Genomic DNA, 18,006 nt, shown 5'->3' with positions numbered 1-18,006 from the left:
TTAATGGCTGAATAATATTCCCTTGTATGGATATACCACATTTTATCTATCCATGCATCTGTTGATATTTGAGTTGTTTCCACTTTTTGGCTATTGTGACTAATGCTGCTATGAACATTCATGTACAAGTTTTGGTATGGACTTACGTTTTCATTTTTCTTTGAATAGAATTGCTGACTCATATGGTTAACTCCATGTTTTGCTTTTTGAGGAACTACCAAACTTCCAAAGCAGTGTATGAGAGTTCCAGTTTCTCCACATCCTTGCTGATACTTGTTTTTGTTGTTGTTTTTGGCCATGCCACGCAGCTTGTGGGATCTTAGTTCCTCGACCAGGGATTGAACCCGGGCCACTGGACCACTAGGAAACTCCCGCTAATACTTGTTATTATCTGTCTTCTTGATTATGGCCATCCTAGTAGTGTGAAGTGGTATGTCATTGTGGTTTTGATTTGCATTTATCTAATGCCTAATGTTGTTGAATATCTTTATTTATCTTCTTTGGAGAAATGTTTATTCAAATCCTTTGCTCATTTTTTTTTTTTTTTTTTTTGCGGTACGCGCGGCTCTCACTGTTGTGGCCTCTCCCGTTGCGGAGCACAGGCTCCGGACGCGCAGGCTCAGTGGCCATGGCTCACGGGCCCAGCCACTTCGCGGCATGTGGGATCTTCCTGGACCGGGGCACGAACCCGTGTCCCCTGCATCGGCAGGTGGACTCTTAACCACTGCGCCACCAGGGAAGCCCTGCTCACTTTTCAGTTGGATTATTTGTCATACACATACACACTGTTATGTAGAATTCTTTATATATTCTGGTAACAAGTCTCTTATTAGATATATGATTTGCAAGTATTTCCTTTCATTCTGTGGGTGTTATTGTTTTAAGCTGCTGAGTTTTTAAGTAATTTATTATGCAGCAATAGGTAACTGATGTATTAAGTTTGTACATACCCTACCTCAAAGCAGTTTCCACTCCTGGCTTTATCCTTCAGAGAAACTTGCACAGATCCACAAGGAGTTACGTATATGGATATTTATCTGTATGTATCTTGGGTAGCGAGAATCTGAAAACAGCTTAGAAGCCTGTTTCTAAAGGAATTGATAAGTAAAATGTGGTATATGTATATGATGGAATATTATAAAAAAGTCAGATGCAAGCTGTTAGGACATGATAGACTCCAGGTGAGGAAAATAAGGAATAATGAAATTTATAGCAAAAATTAGCTAAGTAAATTGAACACAGAAAATATTTTTTAAGGAGAATTTACACCCTAACTTACTAGAATAGTGTCCTTGGGAGGGAACAGAATGGGACTAGAATGCGGAATGAAGGAGGGAAAGGGAAACAAAAGAGGGGCCTTGCATGGATGAGTGAGATAGTGTGTCCTGACCTCAGGCATGTGATCCACTCAGTTCTTTGTGCCTGGGGCTCTAAGCACACATCCAGAGGCAAGGTCTTGCTCTAATGGAATTGACATTTAGTACCTGTATTAGTTGGGGTAGGCTAAACTGCTATGACATTCTCCAAATGGACTGGCTTACCACAATAGAAGTTTTTTTCCTCCCTCCTCACTCATGTCCAGGGTAGTTTCAGATTGGGTGAGAGGGAGGGGGATTCTCTACTCCATGCAGTCATTTAGGGACCAGGCTGATGCCAACATTAACATGGCTTCCAGGGTTGCTTTGGGTATTGCCATTTTGGTGAGCTGAGCAGAGCTTGGAGGGTTGCTTGATAGATATTGTGGGCCAGCTCTAGAAGTGGCACACAGCCATTCACATTCTGTCAGCTAGAACTTAGTTGCATGGCTGCCCCTTAATGCAAAGGAACTTGAGAAATGTGATGCACACCCAGGAAGAGGGGAAAAGTGGATGTTGTTGAGACAGCGATCCTCTCTGCTGCAATCCTGAAGAAAGGCTGTCTGCCCGCCCCCGCCCCCCCCCCCCCCCCCCCCACCATTTGAGACTTTTGTGGATTTTGTGGAAAATCCCAGAGGGACTCCATTCTCTACCTGGAGAGTCTCAGCTGAAGTCACTACCAATTGAGGAATATCTCTTTCCTAATTGGTCAGTGGCTGTCAGAGGAGAGCTTAGGCAGAGAGATGAAGGGTAAACTTAAATTGTGTCTAGACTCAGCATTTGTGAGAGGAAGGTAGTTTTAGAGAGGAAACAGCTCAAAATAAACTTGAAGGTTCTATAGTTAACATGTGGCAGAGTTGGGACTAGAACCCAGTGTTCTCCTGGGCTCTGCAGTGCCTGTATGGTCCTTTGGTGCCTTGCTGTAAACATTTTTTTAAAAAATATTTTATTTATTTATTTGGTTGTGCCGGGTCTTAGTTGCAGCTTGCCAGCTCCTTAGTTGTGGCATGCGAACTCTTAGTTGCGGCATGTGTGATCGAGTTTCCTGACTAGGGATCGCATCCGGGCCCCCTGCATTGGGAGCGTGGAGTCTTAACCAGTGAATCATCAGGGAAGTCCGAAACATTTTTTTAAAAGGCCCAAGGTTAGAACGTTGTGGTGAAACTGGTAAAATCCAAATAAAGTCTGGAATTTAGTTCATAGAATTATGCGATTGTTAATCTCTCAATTTTGAGAAATGAACGTAGTTAGGTGAGTTAACAGTCAAGAAATTTGGGTGAAGAGTAATGAGACTTTCTGTATTGTCTTTACAACTTTCTGTAAGTCTAAAATTTTTCCAAAATAAAAAGCTTATTTTTAAAAAAGTCCCCAGGGAATATAGGCTCTGGACACTGGATCCTACTCTAAGTTACTACTTTTGAGTTTATACTTTCGTAAGTTATGTTAAAGCCAGTCCCTTTCCTGTGAGTGGCGGTGAGCATGTTAAACTTCTAGCCTATTGTCACATCTGTTGTACACAGCTGGCTTTTATTTCCACATGGGTTCAGGTTTTAACTTCATTTTTGTGGGGCCCTACACTGTTTCTTAGGAAGAACTCACCTTAAGAGGCTGTTATGGACTGAACGTTGTATCCCCTCAAAATTTATTTGTTGAAATACTAGCTCCCAAGTTGATGGTATTAGGAGGTGGGGCCTTTGGGAGGGGATTAGGTCATGAAGGTAGAGCCCTCATGGATGGGATTAGTGCCCTTATAAAAGAGACCCCAGAGAGATCTCTTGCTTTTTTGGTCATGTGAGAGCACAGCCAGAAGCTGGCTGTCTGTGAACCAGGAAGCTGGCCCTCACCAGACACCAAGTCTGTTGGTACCTTGATCTTGGACTTCCTAGCTTCTAGAACTATAAGAAATAAATATTTGTTATTTAAGCCATCCTGTCTATGGTATTTTTGTTATAGCAGCCTGAATGGACTAAGAGGCTCAGATACTTTGAAAATCTTAAACCACCAATTTTTTTCTTAACAAAAGAATTTATCACCTGTATTCAAGCAGAGACTGAGGTGGAGGGGAAGCAGATAGATTCTATTCCGGGCAAGCTTTGTGTTTAGTGGGCATTGGTGAAAATTTATAAATTCCTCCTCCCTCTGATTTCTCTGCCTTTTCATGTATGAGCACAGCACACCTTTAGGGCAGAGACCTCCAAGCCTGTTCAGCTGGAAGCTGGCTGTCATTTCCTAGGCTGGCTACTAGAGGGCAGTGTGATACATCTTTTCTGGACTGGGGAAGCAGGGCGCTGGGTCCATGCACATTTTCCAAAATAATAAGACCTAGAATCTTTCAAAGATATAGGTGGCTAAATTCAGTTGCATATTCTTCCACTTCTTATCCCTACCTTAGATCCAGAAACATAATCCTATTTTCAATATGGTAAAGATTTTCAAGAGAGAAACGTAGTATTTAGGTTTTGACCAGAATCTCCCTTACTTGGGCTTTGGAAACCTTTCTCTACATGGAAGACTTTTTTTTTTAAATTTTTAAATCATATTCAGACCCTCTTGTTCTTCTTCCTTTCCTATGCCTTCTTCAGCCTGAAGTTCAGACTTAAGGAGCAGTGAGCAATACTGAAAACTACTGAATTGTACACTTTAAAAGAGAACATTTTATGGTATGTGAATTATATCTCAAAAAATATAAAGGGCAAAAAACAGCAGTGAGCAGACGCTGTAGCTCAAATAGAATGTAATTAATTGATTTTACTGATTTGAGAAGTCTTAATGCTTTGCCATTGGTTCATTAGCAAGAGGGCAATACTCTGATCTCTTTTTTCCTCAGGTATCTTGGAACACACTGACCTAGGACACAGAGAGCGTCGTTCCTTTCTAAAGAGGTTACTCACCCTAGTCAAAGAGCTGGACTAGGGTCAGGGTGTGCCTGGGGAATCCCAGTGAGAAGGCGGAGTCGAGGCTGTGAGGTAGCTATCTTGAGGCCTGAGTTTTAAGTTTGAGTTTGGTAAGAAATGTGTGTCCTGAACTGCGCATTTTTGCAAAGGTTATTTGGGCAGTTTGTTTCTTCCAGTTTCGTTTTTATTTTTAGTTTTGAGTTCTGTTTTTGGCATAAATACTTCTGGAACTGGCTTTCAGGCAGCTGGACTGGCCTGTAAAAGTAGGTAGAGAGATTATAGGGCCATGCTGCAGCCGAGTCATGATTCCCCCAGGACGCTGGCCTTTTTTGCCATATGCAGACAACATTACTGTATCTGGTAATGACTTAGTCGCTCCTTTGTACCTGAATATTTTCCTCTGCTCAGTAGAGAAAGTGTGTTTGCCTCACATTCGATGCTGTTGACCTTGGGCTTACACAGGTTCACCCTTTCAGAAAACAAGGGCATGTAGGAGGTCCTGGTGGTAGTTTGATTCTCATTTGGTGCCTGTGAACCCCTACCCTTGGGAGGGGGCAGAGAGCAGTCAGCTGAAAAAGGAATCAGTCTTCCTCTTCCTGCGTGTTACGTTCAGCACCCTCTGTCAGCTCAGGAATTACAAGGAGTCACAGGTAAAACAATGTCTAGTGCTTAGTAAGCAGGGCCTGTTTTCTTTTTCTTTTGGCAAGAGAGGGTAACTTGCTCAGAATCGCTCTGTGCAAGAGAAAAGAGCCAGGATTTAAACATCACACTCCTCTCTCTGCAGTTCTCCCCCCATCCATCCTCACCCTAATAGCCAGGTAAGAGGCGAAGGGAGAGTCCAGGGGGTGGTGTCCTACCCACAGGAAGGAGTACTTACCAGGGCCTTCTCATAGCCTCTGTGATGAGGGTCTCCACGGCATACTCGGGGCTGAGTTCCACAGTCCTGGAAGAATTGCTTGCTGGCAGTTTCAGCTTGGAGCTTGGCTGTGAAGACCCTGAATGTACTAGAGGGGTACTTAGCCTTGACCCTTTCTTCCAGGGATTGGGGAGGTAGCAGATAAGATATCTGGGAAGAGAGGAATGCATGTCTGGGGAAATAATGATAATAAAATAATGCTGATGATTTTAATGGCTATCTTTTGTTAAGTACTTACCACGTGTCAAGCATGTGTTAACTGCATACATACCTCACCTCTGTGGTCAGGGAGAGATCAGAGTCTGTAAGTGGCTGCAGATTTGGGAGGGCCAAATTTCTGGATTTCCCAAGAAAAGTGGCGTTGGGGTATCCTGGCCGGGTAAACTCTTTTTCTTGTTCTCTGCGCCCCCTCTTGGGATGAGGGGTAGCTGGGATCTTTATGTGACCCCCTTTGGCAGAGAGCTCAGGCACTTCACCCTGGTCACTGTGTCTCTATCAGACTTGGCAGCACTCTTCCCGCGCAGGAAGGCATCTCCTGCTTCGGCCAGCTCGGCTTCTGATGTTGATGCGTAGTGGTCTGCCAGCCAGGAGCAGTGACCTTCCACACGGTCTGGATGTAGTTGCTGCGTGGGGTAAAAGTATTTCTATAGGTCAGAATCCATATCTATGAACTAGTCCAGGGATGCCAAATAGAAGGGCACCGGGCCTCTGCATGCTTTCTTTGCCTGTCATTTGTGTGCCTGCCTAAACTGTACAGTGTATTTTCAGGTAATTTCAAATGAAAATTTATTTCTTCTCTGAAAACAAAAATTTAATTTATTTTATCTCGGTTTCTTTTCACACTCCCCGGTTATCATACTAAGACCCGGCAGAGAGGATATGACACCTGCAGCCGAAGGATAGGGCAATGGAGACACTTTCTAAATCACCCTGTTAGGCAGCTTGAGGCTACAGCTTAGAAAATGTGGTCTTGGGAAACAGGAGCTTGGACGTGTGTTTGCTGAGGGGGCAGGGAGAGGAACTGTTTCATTGCTAGGTCAGTGTTCCTGGTCACTTCGGGGTGAAGATTATCTTTTCATCTACCACCTTGGAATAGGATGGCTGTTCCTGTAACACTTGTGTAACATTGTGCACATATTACTGACTTTGGGTTGGAGCTGGGCCTTCTAATGTTCACGGATGAGTTAGAGGTATGTAGAGGGCCATTCCAAGCCCCAAGGAAGCAGGCTTTAATAGGGGAGAAGCTAAGACAAGGTTGGGCAAGTGGGATGTCTGATTCTCTATAGTTTCATGGGTACTGGATAAGCCTGGCTACTCTACCTCCTGGCTTGCGGTTAGAGTTCACGTCTCCCAGGATGCGTAGGGCAAGAGCTGACCCCCGCCCCCCCGCCCCGTTATGAACAGCATGCAGTTTGTCCTTGCTCAAAACGTATGTGAGATGAGAGGACTAAGTTAGTCTGAACTAGATGGAGATCCAAGATTGTCAAACAGTTAGTCCTTTGCTCTGTTGCCTTCTCCAGCTTTGTTTCTCAGTTGGACAGAAGACAGTCTGAAGTTATTACCTTTGTCTTGGGAAGTAGAGCCCTCCTCTGGCCCTTCCCCCCACAGCAAACTTACAGTAGGTTGCCCACAGTTCTGGTTACTCTCTTGATCCCCTGGCTGCTCTTGTCTCGGTCAAGTTTGAGGACTTGATTCCATCCTGGGGCTTGGAAGTCACTCTGATACTGGTTGATATACTCCATGTAGACTGGATGCATTATTAGTGCAATTTTTCTGCCCTGAATGTGAACTGGGAACATCGACTGACCAAGAGGAGGGTTCTGGAAGGAAATCTGATGAGTGATGGTCATGTAGTAGTCACCTAAGGGGAGTGAGAAAGTGTGCAGAGGGTGTCCTCTGTGTGGGAGAGGCATGAGATTAAAGGTGGGAATCTGGACCCCAGCAGGCTGGACCTCCTGCACAGCCGGCTCAACTTGACTGAGCCTTTAATAATGGGAATAGCAGATCCCAAATATATCCGCATTGCCTCCTCTACACCTCTGACCTTCAGAGTTGTCTCCCCAAGACCAGAAATAGAGAGTCATTAGTGTGGAATCCCAGAGTGGCCTCCCAGCCCCTTTTGGATCACCTGAGCTTTGAAAGCCTGGACTGCAGGGCTGCCTGCTTGTCCAGCCCAAACAGGAAGGAGAAACATAGGCTGGGTTGGGGTAGTGGGTATGGTGCCCTCCCAGAGGGGTCCTAGCTAACCATGGAGCCAAATATTGCCTGCAAGGCTCTTGAAGGGAGAGGGCTGGGGTACTTGCTGCTTATCGTATTCTCCTGGGTTGGTGGTTCCCAAGCCTGGGATCCGCCTCGGGGACGGGAGTGCCCTTGGGTAGGGGGAATTGGGTAGGTTGGGAACAGAGGGGTCAGTTTCTGCTTTATGCAGAGTGCCACTCCTCTATTCCCTATTACCCTGCACCCCTCCAGGCTAAGTCTCACCTGAATGGGAGGGTTTCTCTCCATGGTAAGTTCAGGGCTTGTAACATTCTTCATAGGTTGTACTGAAGTGAATCCATGGAGACTTGCTGGGCTGGCCGAAGTAGCCTAGATGTTGTGTCTGGAGTGGAGCCTTGGGAAGGGGCTTCAGGCAGTATTTACCATCTCCTGGGGCTATTTCCTCCTGGGCTTCTGACTCCTGCAAAGCAATCCCCTACTGCTGCTTGCCCATCACGGGAAGTTCACTTCCACCTCTTTGTTCAGAGGAGTCCTTCTTATCTTCCCCTCATTAATAGTGGAAGTTGGTGGGAACCAGCCTCCTAGAGAGGTCAACAAACTAGGCAGGTGCTACCATCTAGCAAGTTACTTAAGTTCTCTGAGCCATGGGCTTCCCTGGTGGCGCAATGGTTGAGAGTCTGCCTGCCAATGCAGGGGACATGGGTTCGTGCCCCAGTCCGGGAAGATCCCACATGCTGTGGAGCGGCTGGGCCCGTGAGCCGTGGCCGCTGAGCCTGCGCGTCCGGAGCCTGTGCTCCGCAGTGGGAGAGGCCACAACAGTGAGAGGCCCGCATACCACCAAAAAAAAAAAAAAAAAAAAAATTATCTGAGCCATAATTTCCTTATTTGAGAGGATTTGAAATAAAGTAGCATAGTGCCTGGCATGTAGTAGGTGCTTAATAAAATATCAGTATCTTCTCTTAAAATGGTATTATTAAGATATTTCGAGTGGTGCCTGCTGCGTCAGTGGCATGTGCCCCTGTTGACTCCACTCTTACCGCACTCTTGACTTTACCTGAACAGCAGGATGGCTTTTCCTTGGCTGGGTTTGGTGAGCCAGCATCTCTTCCTGGGTGGGATTGAGGGCTGTGCCATTTGAAGAAGGGTATTGAAGTGGATGGGGTCTTCTGTCCCCAGGAGTGGGGGTGTCTAGAGCAGGGGGAGGAGTCGTGATTGGCCTAGTCCAGTGATTCTTCCCCATCTACCACCAGGCAGCCTTCCCTCACCCATTACCCGACTAAGGGGAGAAGTGGGCCACTGCTGCTGATGGTATGTCCAGACAGGACCCAGATTTAGTTTATTTGTGGTTGGATCAGTAAGAACTGGTGGGGGGCTTTCTCTGTAGGTAAGGCCATATGGCATTTCAAAAGCAGTTCTTCTCAATGAGTATTTCAGCTCTCTTTTTGTTTTTTGGGTATTTTTTGGCTTTGAGAGTAGTGCTGGCTGGCAGAGGGGTGGCTTACAAGGAGGATGGGTAGTGGTGGACTCACTGAAAGGTGGGCGGAGCTCCAGATAGGCGGCTACCCTGCTCCAGGGCTTGGCGCGTTTGCTGTGGTGTCTGTGTTTCCTAAGGGGCAGAGGAAAGAGTAGTCTAGGAGCACAGGAGGATTAGAGTCATGGATTTTGTTCCCTCCCTACTTCTGAAGCTGCGAGGAAGGATACACCCCTCGGGACCTGTGGAAGCCCCTGCACTTCCTCAGAGAGAGAGGAAGGTGGTCTCTGCATTGGCCACACAGACACAGCATTTGAGTTTCAAGGGTGGCAGATTGGGAGAGGGGGTGCTGCTGCCCTTTTAGAAGCACCTTTTTGACTGGTGAATAATGAACATTTTTGACCGGCCAGTGTAAGATGGACAAGGCAGGGTAGGGTATGTGGTGTCCTTAGGATGGAGAAAGGGCTGCCAAAGGGCCATTTAACCTCTGGTTGATACTGAGAGGCTGCAGTTACAGTGGGGAGCAGGTAATGAGAACTCTGTGGGAGGACTGCCCGCGAACCATCGAGGTCCGGGTGAGCCCTGAGCCAGAGTAGTACCCAAGACAGGAAGTGTCCTGTGTCTTCTTCTTGTCAGCCCTGCATTGGAGGACAGAGCAGAGAGCAGGAGCTTTGAGGACAGGTAGGGGAGTGGGTGGCAGTCGTGGGAGAGGGGTGACTGGATACTCATCCACAGTCACAGAGCCCACAGAGGGGCTGCAGGTGGGCACTTCGGCGCATTGGCTTTCTGGGCCACGTTGGCACTAGCTTCTCTGCCCGGCCCTGTCCTCTGTCCCCCGCTCCTGAGTGCCTGTGCTTTGGCATATTGGTGTTGGTTCTGAGCTCTGATGGCTTAGAGTGCTGTGACTCAGAGGAGGCAGAGGCCGCTGTGTCCCTAACAACAGACGCTGCGGCTGCAGCTCGGGAGGGGGTGGGCATGGGCCTGCTCAGGCCTTGTGTCTGCCGCCAGCCTCAAGTCCAGCTCTGGATCTCCGCTGTATGTGTGTGAGCCCAAGCTCTGGCCCTTCCGATGCCTGTCCTTTCCCGCCCCCATCTCCACCCAGTGTGCGCATGCACACATACACCCACACACCAGCTGTCGTCTTGAGACAGAAGGCTGACTGGCGTCTTGTCAGCTGTATAGATTTGCCAGTGGCTGACACTCTTTTACAACCTGTAATCACAAAATAGGAATCTCAGAGTTGGAAGATACCTTAAAGGACTTCTCTACACTACACTTTCCCCACACCAATTAATTTAAAAGTATTTTCCATCAACTTATTAGCTCAACTGCTGTCCCAACTTCTGGTCCCATGGAGATGCAGTGCTAATTATCTTAATCCTAGAATCAGAGTTAGAAAGTATCATAAAGAAATCTAATCCTCACACCCACTCCAGTGCTGGAGTTCAAAGGCAAATCGTATTTCTGGGAAGAGCCACTCACACCCATGTTTAAACACTTTGTGTCCTCTCACCACCTCCTGGGACAGAATGTGTTCCATTCTTGGGCAACTCCAGCTCCTTTCAGTTGTATTTCCTGTGGCTTCACCATTTGAGTTATTCATCTTGGGGCTTACAAAAACAGACTAATAATCCTTCTCTACCTGACAACACTTTAGATGTGTTGGGACACATTTTTCTTCCCATACCCTACCTGCTTCCCTCCCAGGAGCCATAAGGTTAAGGTAATAGGAGGAGAGCTATGTATTGAAACTTGTTTAAGAAAGGAAGCAAGTTGATCTGTGCATAATCAGGTAGTAGGAAATTAATCTTCATACATAGTTTAATTGTATTTATAGATGCTTCACATAGGGCCTCTTCCCTCCCCTCCACACCCAATCCAGCAGCAGAACTAAGCATGACAGCCCAGCTAGAGGCTGACAGGAGAGGAAGAGGTGGGAGGAAAAGGATGAAGGACGGTAGGAGAGGATCAAGGGGGTCAGCTGAAGGGGTCTGGAGGCCTGTTCAAGTTAACCTTGAAGGGTGGTCTCAAGGTGGGTCCCAGAGTCATAAATAAAGATCAGGGGAAACCGAATGGGTTAGAGGAACTATTCCTGAACACTGTCGTCCTGCAGGCACTGTGTGGGTTGGGCTGTACCACATGAACGTGAGGCAGGGACCCAGGGAACAATCTCTGGGATTCATCGTGCTGGAGTGGCTGACAGTAAGACTCTTTCCCCCTTAATGTGGCACCTCCTGTGTGATTAGGAAGTAATGTCACAGTTATGTTGACATTAGAAGAAAGCTGCTGGGCCTATCTGACTCTTTTCCAGTTCCTTCGACCATCCTTATAATGGATGATTTTGAGTCCCATATTTTCTTCTCTGAACTCACTCCAGTTTGTTGCCGTCTGTTTTAAAGTACAGCAGCTGGTGTGAGTCCTGAGGCTCAGGGTATTCTGATCAGAGTACAGTAGGACTGTCACTTCCCTCCATGTAGATCGGGTTATATTGTAATCAATTTTATTTGATAATCAATGTCATCAGTGTTGCATTGCAATCAGTGTGTTTAAGACCGAATTAGCTTTCACGGTGACCACATCCCACCATTGATTACCACTGAGCTCACTACTGTCAGCAGTTCCCACAGCTCCTTTACACATATTCTGAGAGAAGGGATGGGGCCATGTTGCCCCCATCTCCACGTATGCCGTTGGTGTTTGCACTCAATGTGATTACCTTCAGTCTCCAAGAGAAATCCCACTTTCTTGTTCTGCTACGCTTTCTCAGCATGCAAAGTGGTAGGATGGTGGTCCTTGTCCTGGTTTTGCTTGGTGCAGGAGAGGAGGCTGGAATGAGGGTTATTGGAGCCCGTTTCTTCTCCTGACGCTCAGGCTAGCCCAGCCAACATGGCCTCATGCTGGAGAGGAGTTAACTTCTGGGTCTTTTGGGGAGTCTTTTGATGTGGACTAAAGAGAAAGTGTTGACAAAAGCAAACTCAAGCAACCACCCGAGGTGCTGGGGGACCCCCAGGTTATGGGGCAGGGGCTGGAAGGGCCTGTCTTCCCAGTTCTGCTTCGGAACTCAGAATGCAGACTCGTTCTACTTCTCCCAGGGTAGAGTCTGCTCGCCTATTCAGCCTTTCTCTGAGTTTCCATGGTACTTTGTACCCAACATTCAGCATGCTGTTTTGTGGGTTGTAAGCTCCTATGGCCAGGACTCTTACTCATTTTCTGATTATTATTTTCTTATTCAGGTCTCTTATTCACTTTCAAATCTCCAGCTTGTAGGCCGAGGCGTTACACCTCAGAACTAATAATAGCTTTCATTTATTTAGGCTACTATGGGCCAGGCCTCTCTATACATTAACCTCATAAAAACCCAATAAATTTGACGCTAATATTTCCATTTCGCAGATGAGGAAACTAAGGCTAAAGACCACAGAGTTACCAAAGCCTATGCTCTCTGTCCAAATGAATGAATGAATGAGTCTTGAGGGGTTGCTCTGGGTAAGAACGGACCACAGTGGGTGCTCTGGGCTGGGCTAACTGATTGTCATGTCTGCAGCATGAGGTAAATGCCTAATTAGCACATGGACATCCTGTCAGATATTCATGGAGTGGTTCTGCCAGCCAACCCAGGCCCAGTGACAGAGAGTCCGTGGCTTTTGTGGGGACAGGGTGTGGGAAGCATGATTATCCCAGTGTCGGCAGGGGAGACCGAGGACAGGAACGTCCTCCAGGGCCACGTGGGAGGCCGACAGGACGAAACCCTTGCCTGCAGGTTGTGTCCAGTATCCTCAGCGTTCTGTCAAGGTCCCTTGCGCCCTGACCTGTGGGCCCCTTCCCTGTGGACTCTCTGGACTACTCACTCCCCTTGGTCAGATGCCACTGGTTCAGGCCTCTCTGCTTTTCCAAGCTGCTGCTTCTGCCCTGTTCCTCCTTCCCCTAGCAGCACCTTCAGGGCCCAGCTCAGATGTCATTTCCTTTGTGGGGTTTTCCCTGGCTTCCTCGCTACAGGCAGATTGGCAGAATGAAATGCCTCCTCTTTGGGCTCGCTCCCATAATACTTGTTCATACCTGACTGTAGTATAAATCTCTTTATATTACAGTGAATGTGGTTTTGCTCCCCTGGCCTGACTTAGAGCTTACTAAAGGCGGAGACCACAGTCTCCAGCATCCAACACGAAGCCTGCCCTATAGGAGACACAGTAAGTATTTGCTGAATTCAACTAAATGCTAGGTTGAGGTTCCATTGCAGGTGAGACCCAGGCAAATGTGAACTTCCAGAACTCAGCAAGCGATGTGCAAGTGGAGGTAGGGCATTTTTTGAAATCTTTGTAAGGATTTTGTGATTCTTATTTTTTCTTTTCACAATAATCCTCTCCTGCATGGGGAAAAGGGGGATAAAAATCCCAGTTTGGCCTCAGCTCCATGCTGGGAGAGTCTTAGGCTGGAGGGGAAATGGTGGAGGTGTGGGACTGAGGCCCAAGGGCCAACCAACCAGACCATGAGCCACTTCAGTGCAGGACACACCGTCCTCTGCCTCCACCAGGGTCTGGCCATGTGCTCCATGGTGGGGGCGGATGGTGGGGGTGCCCAGGAGTGGGAAGGCAGTGCAGGAAAACCCCTGTGCACCAGTCGGTTTCTCTTCCCACTAGTCTCACAAGGCTCTGTGGAGTAGTTACTGCTGAGTCCCCATAATGCCACCACTGTTGGTTCCTGATGTAGATCCTGTGCATTTATGTATTACTTTGCAGCCAATTTGCATCAACTTCTCCAAATGACAGAACGTATAGAAATTCCCCGATTTCTATGACTCCATTCCCATCCCACAAAGAAACACAGTAGTCTCTATACCTCTGTTCTCAGATATCTCTACCCATTTGGTAGAAGGGGTCCCCTAAGAGCCTTGCATCAACCAGGCAGCAGCACGAGACGAAGGGATCCAGGAGTCCTGCAGCCCCTAGTTTGGGCTCTGAATTCTCTTCTTCCTCTCTTAGGTTAAGGGTGGGGTGTGCGCGCGCATAGTGTGTTAATTTGTTGATTTTTGTGGTTCAGGCTAGGGAGTCAGCTGGGGAAAAGCGGGTGTAGAGTCTAGTGAAGGGGAGAGAGAGGCTTTGCAGAAGGACAGAGGCCACATGCCAGAGCCAGACAAGGCAACCAGCTGGATAGGGCTTCCCTGCTGCCACGGGGATGGGTGGATGCAGACTGCTCTGTGTTGCCACCTGCTGGACACATGTAGAGATAGCACTTTACTCCCTCAGGCTTCCTACCCTTTTGCTGAGTTTTCTTCTATCTTCTTTGGGTTCCTTTGGGTTCCTGTCTAGTATTTCCTCCAGTGGGAAGGAGCTACTTTCCCCCTCTCCCCAGGCAGGACTGTCAAGACACGTCTGCTCTGGCCCAGGGCAGGGACTCTGAGCTTCCTCCTGTGTTGCCTAGAAGAGAGTAACTCTGGGTGGGGGTGGAGAGAAGATTGCCTGTCTCCGTGCTTGGAGTTTTTCCACCTTCTCCCCGGGCTCTGTGGGACCCTGAACTTGGTTGTGATTAGTTTATCCTCCAAACCAGGACACTTTTTGAGTGAATGGTGTGTGTGCTCTTGATAATTATGCTGAGACAGCAGGGGTAAACCAGGTCTCTCCCAGGTCCATGATTGGAACTCACAGTGGGCCTGCATCTGAGGGGCTGCCGCCTTCTTTTCATCCCGAGGTCGGGTGTGGAGGCGAGGGTGGCCAGCAGAGGCTGCTGTGGCACTGGCTATATGTGCAGGCCTCACTGTCTTCGGGGCTCCCTTGGCCGCTCAGGGGCTGTGGGGAAGCAGAGAGCTGGCTGTGGTGGGTAAAGCTGGGTGTGGTAAGGGCTGGGGTCCCCTGAGTGACAGTGTAGCAGAGTGTCAAGTCTGGCTCGTCAGAGCCTGCTTTACAACATGCTAAGGGGGCTGTGTGCACCCTCTAGCTGGGGTTGAGGACACAGCCCAAAGCCCTGAGGCCCGGTTTCTCCCTGTAATTCCTGGGTTGGACTGCACCTCCCCTGAACCCTGGCAACTTTTATCCTGCCCCTTCAGGCAAAGACTAGGCAAGTGGTTCCTGGTACTACCAGCCCTGGAGGCTGGTGCCATCCTAGGTGGATTAGCACTTGACTGGAGGGCCCACGGATACCCTGTGCCAGAGGAGGCCCCAGGGATGCCTGGAACTTCTCTGCCGGACCGTGCTGACTGACCTGCAGGTGGGGAATGCAGACCAGCCGTGGAGTCCTGTGAAGGAGAAGGGCTCCCCTGGAAACTGGTAGCCCTCCCTCCTCTCACCCAGCTCTAAATCTGGCAGCAAGACCCCACTTCCCTCTTTCCCATCCAGGGGACTTCCCTCCCTTGGCCCCTAAGGGCAGAGTTGGGAGGCCCTGCTCCTTGTGGGAGGAAGGGATTTCCGTGGTGGGACGGGGCCCTTCCTCCTATTCTGGCCTGGGGGAGGTCTCGGTTGCTGTGTGAAGTTTGCCCCCCGCCCCACCCCGTCTTCTCTCCCTACTCACCTGGAGGGAGAGACCAGGGTCTGACTTTGCACACCATGTGTAGGTGATCATGCCCCAGCTCCTCGCCCTTTGTCTGCGGCGATAGCAAAGGGGAGGTGTTCTTAGCAGGCTGCGGGGTGCGCTGCCTGCCTAAGCAGAGAATTCTGGAGCAGCAGTGGGTATCCAGGGCAGCCTCGGGATTACCATGGCAACAAGCCGATAGTGGTGGGGAGGCGGGGTTGGAGCTGAATTCCTGGGGTGGTCAGAGAGGGGCTAGAGGGTAAGAAGGAGAGAAAGAAACCCACCAAAGCCTCCTGACAGAGGACAGTGTGCCCCTGCTTGTTGCCTCTGGTCAGTCAAAACCCAACACTCCCTGGCACAGTCTGCAAAGTGCCCCGCTGAGCCTGGGCAGAGGGTCTGCCGGCTTGTGGAGCAGCGGTGGCTCTAGAGGGGAGTGGGGGGACCAAACTCAGCTGCAGAGATGTGTTTTCTCCATCCATCTGAAGAGTAGCAATGGGTTTTAGACTGCTGCAGCGTGCTTTTCTACCTGGGGGACCCTGAGCCATCAAAGTTAACCTAGACTAGTAACCGGGGATCAATTACTGGCCTGTGATGTGCTTTCTGACGTCCCCTTGCAAAAAGCAGGCTGTTTGGGGAAAAAAAAAAAGTGAAAGTGCTTTTTTGATCTCTGGCGCCTCTGGGCCAGTATGACCCCTCCCTCTGCGGTGCCTTTGCCCACTCCTCACTCATTACCTCTACTAACCAGTAGGCAAGCCTGGGTTAACCCTTCAAGTGCCGCGTTTGGGGTGAGGGGTGGTTGCCGTTGCCTTCTCCAGACAGGCCCTCCTCTGGGAGACAGCTCTCAGGAGCACAGAGTGGGCCAAGTCCAGTGCCTGCCAGCCTCCTCCCCGCCCTCCCTCTGGCTGCCAAATCTGACTTTGATTAGCGTGTGGAGGGGGAAGAAAGCAGGAAAACAGAATATTAAAATCTTAATTCAATTTAAAACACTGTCATTCACAGGCATGCCAAACAGTGAGATGACTAATTATTATGCAAATTAGGCAGATAGAAAAGTGATTAATAATTGCACAAATTAAAAATTATTGTAAACATCCTGTGACGAGCGATAAGTCCAATGGAGAGGCGAGGGCGGTGGGCCGGGGAGGCCATGGTGGAGCTAGCTCCTGCATCCTTATTTCCTCATTAGGGGGATTTAATTAGTGCCTGATGATGGGGCTCAGTGCTGCCAGGGGTGGAGGAGTGGGTGGCCAGGCCCGGGGCTGGCTGTGCTGATCTCAGCCCCTCTCCTGTTTCTCCTCATTGTCTGGTGGCCAGGCTGGAACGGGCTGAGCAGGGGCTGGGGGTGGGGAGGCAGGCCAGTCACCCTGAAGGGGTGGGTGCTGACAGCTTCTCTGCTGCTTTCCACTGGCCTACACCAGCTAGCTGCTAGCTCACACCAGGCCAGGGATGATGGAGAGGAGGCCTCTGGGTGGTGGACTTGTGGGCATATCCTGGTTCAGCCACGCAGGTCCTCAGGCCTAGTGAACGGATGTGCAGAGCAGTCCTGGAAGTTCAAGTGAGGGTGGGCAGGTGCATGATGTTGCTTGGGGCCTCGTGGGTACCTTGGATCCAAGGTTCCTTGATGCTGGGGCGGCAGGGCGTAGAGGAACTAAGTCAGTGTCCTGAGCCGAGCGACTCACTCTTCTCCAAGTCCGTACTTCCCCAGACAGGCATGCATAGGAGCTGCTTTGGTGTGGGTTGCCTTGGTTGTCCAAGGCTGGGGGCAGAGGTGGCCAAGCTCCTCTGGCCCAGCAGCACCACTGGTGCTTTCCAGGGCATGCAGCTATCTTGGGGCCCATCCACTGAAGTGGAGCAGCAGCTGTATTCTCTTTAACAAAACATGCCGGCTAGCTGGAGCACAGCCGCCTCCCACCAGGCCCTGGAGCCCTGAGCCCTGAGCAGGTGTGGATGGGGCTGGGGCCAGGCCTAGGGCAGGTGGCGGGTCCGTCCCACTGCTCTCCCCCAGTCACCATGCCCCTTAGGGAGATGGTCTTCCATGTCCGGAGAAGACCACAGAACAAGCCGGGAGGTCAGGGGCCTGGTGAGAAGCTCTTGTTATTTGAAGGGGCAATGCATGCTGGAAACCGGGAAGGTTTCTAAGAAGGGCTAGGGTGGGGAAGGTGCAGAAAAGAGGATAGGAGTTGGGGAATAGGGACAATAGGGTTATCCAAGTCTTTATCTTTCCCCAAGGGTCCCAGATTCCCTAGCAGCCATTACCACCCAGGGCCAAGAAGCTGAGGTTTGTTTTGCACAGGCCAGAGGTCCAGGCTGTGTGCCCGCAGATCTCTCTTCCTGAGACTGGGATACATGTCCCCCCCCTCACCCCGCCCCACGGGGCTTTGGGAATGGGGAAGAGTTACTTCTACGTCAAGACTCCCACCATTAGTCCAGGCTTCGTAACCTGCACACAGCCTTGTCACCATGGCCAGCACTAGCTAATGTCCCCCACCCTGGTGTCTTGTCTTCACTTTAGCCCCATTCTGATTCTTGGAGGAGGACACTGTTTTCCTACTGGGACCCCAGTGATATCTGCCTGAAACCTCCTTCCTTCACCGTGAGCTGTATGACCAGCAGGCACCGACCTTCTACAAACCTCGCTCCCCATCTCCTCTC

The 18,006-nt window shown here is 49.5% G+C and overlaps 1 protein-coding gene across 2 annotated transcripts in view; it reads left to right on the top strand.

Annotated features, from left to right (window-relative positions):
* BUD13 (BUD13 homolog) overlaps nt 1-12,966 on the top strand; it is a 49,292-nt gene extending 36,326 nt beyond the window's left edge. Inside the window, exons 11-12 of one of the 2 annotated variants that reach the window (XR_013829300.1) lie at nt 4,183-4,321; nt 7,703-7,799. The gene's annotated coding sequence lies outside the window, so the exon portion shown is untranslated. Of the gene's footprint in view, nt 1-4,182; nt 4,322-7,702; nt 7,800-12,941 lie in introns of those variants that run through there. The other variant, XR_013829299.1, reaches the window with a different exon arrangement.
* Nucleotides 12,967-18,006: the final 5,040 nt, after the last annotated feature.

This window comes from Stenella coeruleoalba (assembly GCF_951394435.1).
Source record: "Stenella coeruleoalba genome assembly, chromosome: 8".
Taxonomy (NCBI): domain Eukaryota; kingdom Metazoa; phylum Chordata; class Mammalia; order Artiodactyla; family Delphinidae; genus Stenella; species Stenella coeruleoalba.
Note: the sequence above shows the minus strand (reverse complement) of the source record. Positions and strands in the feature narration are given on the sequence as shown.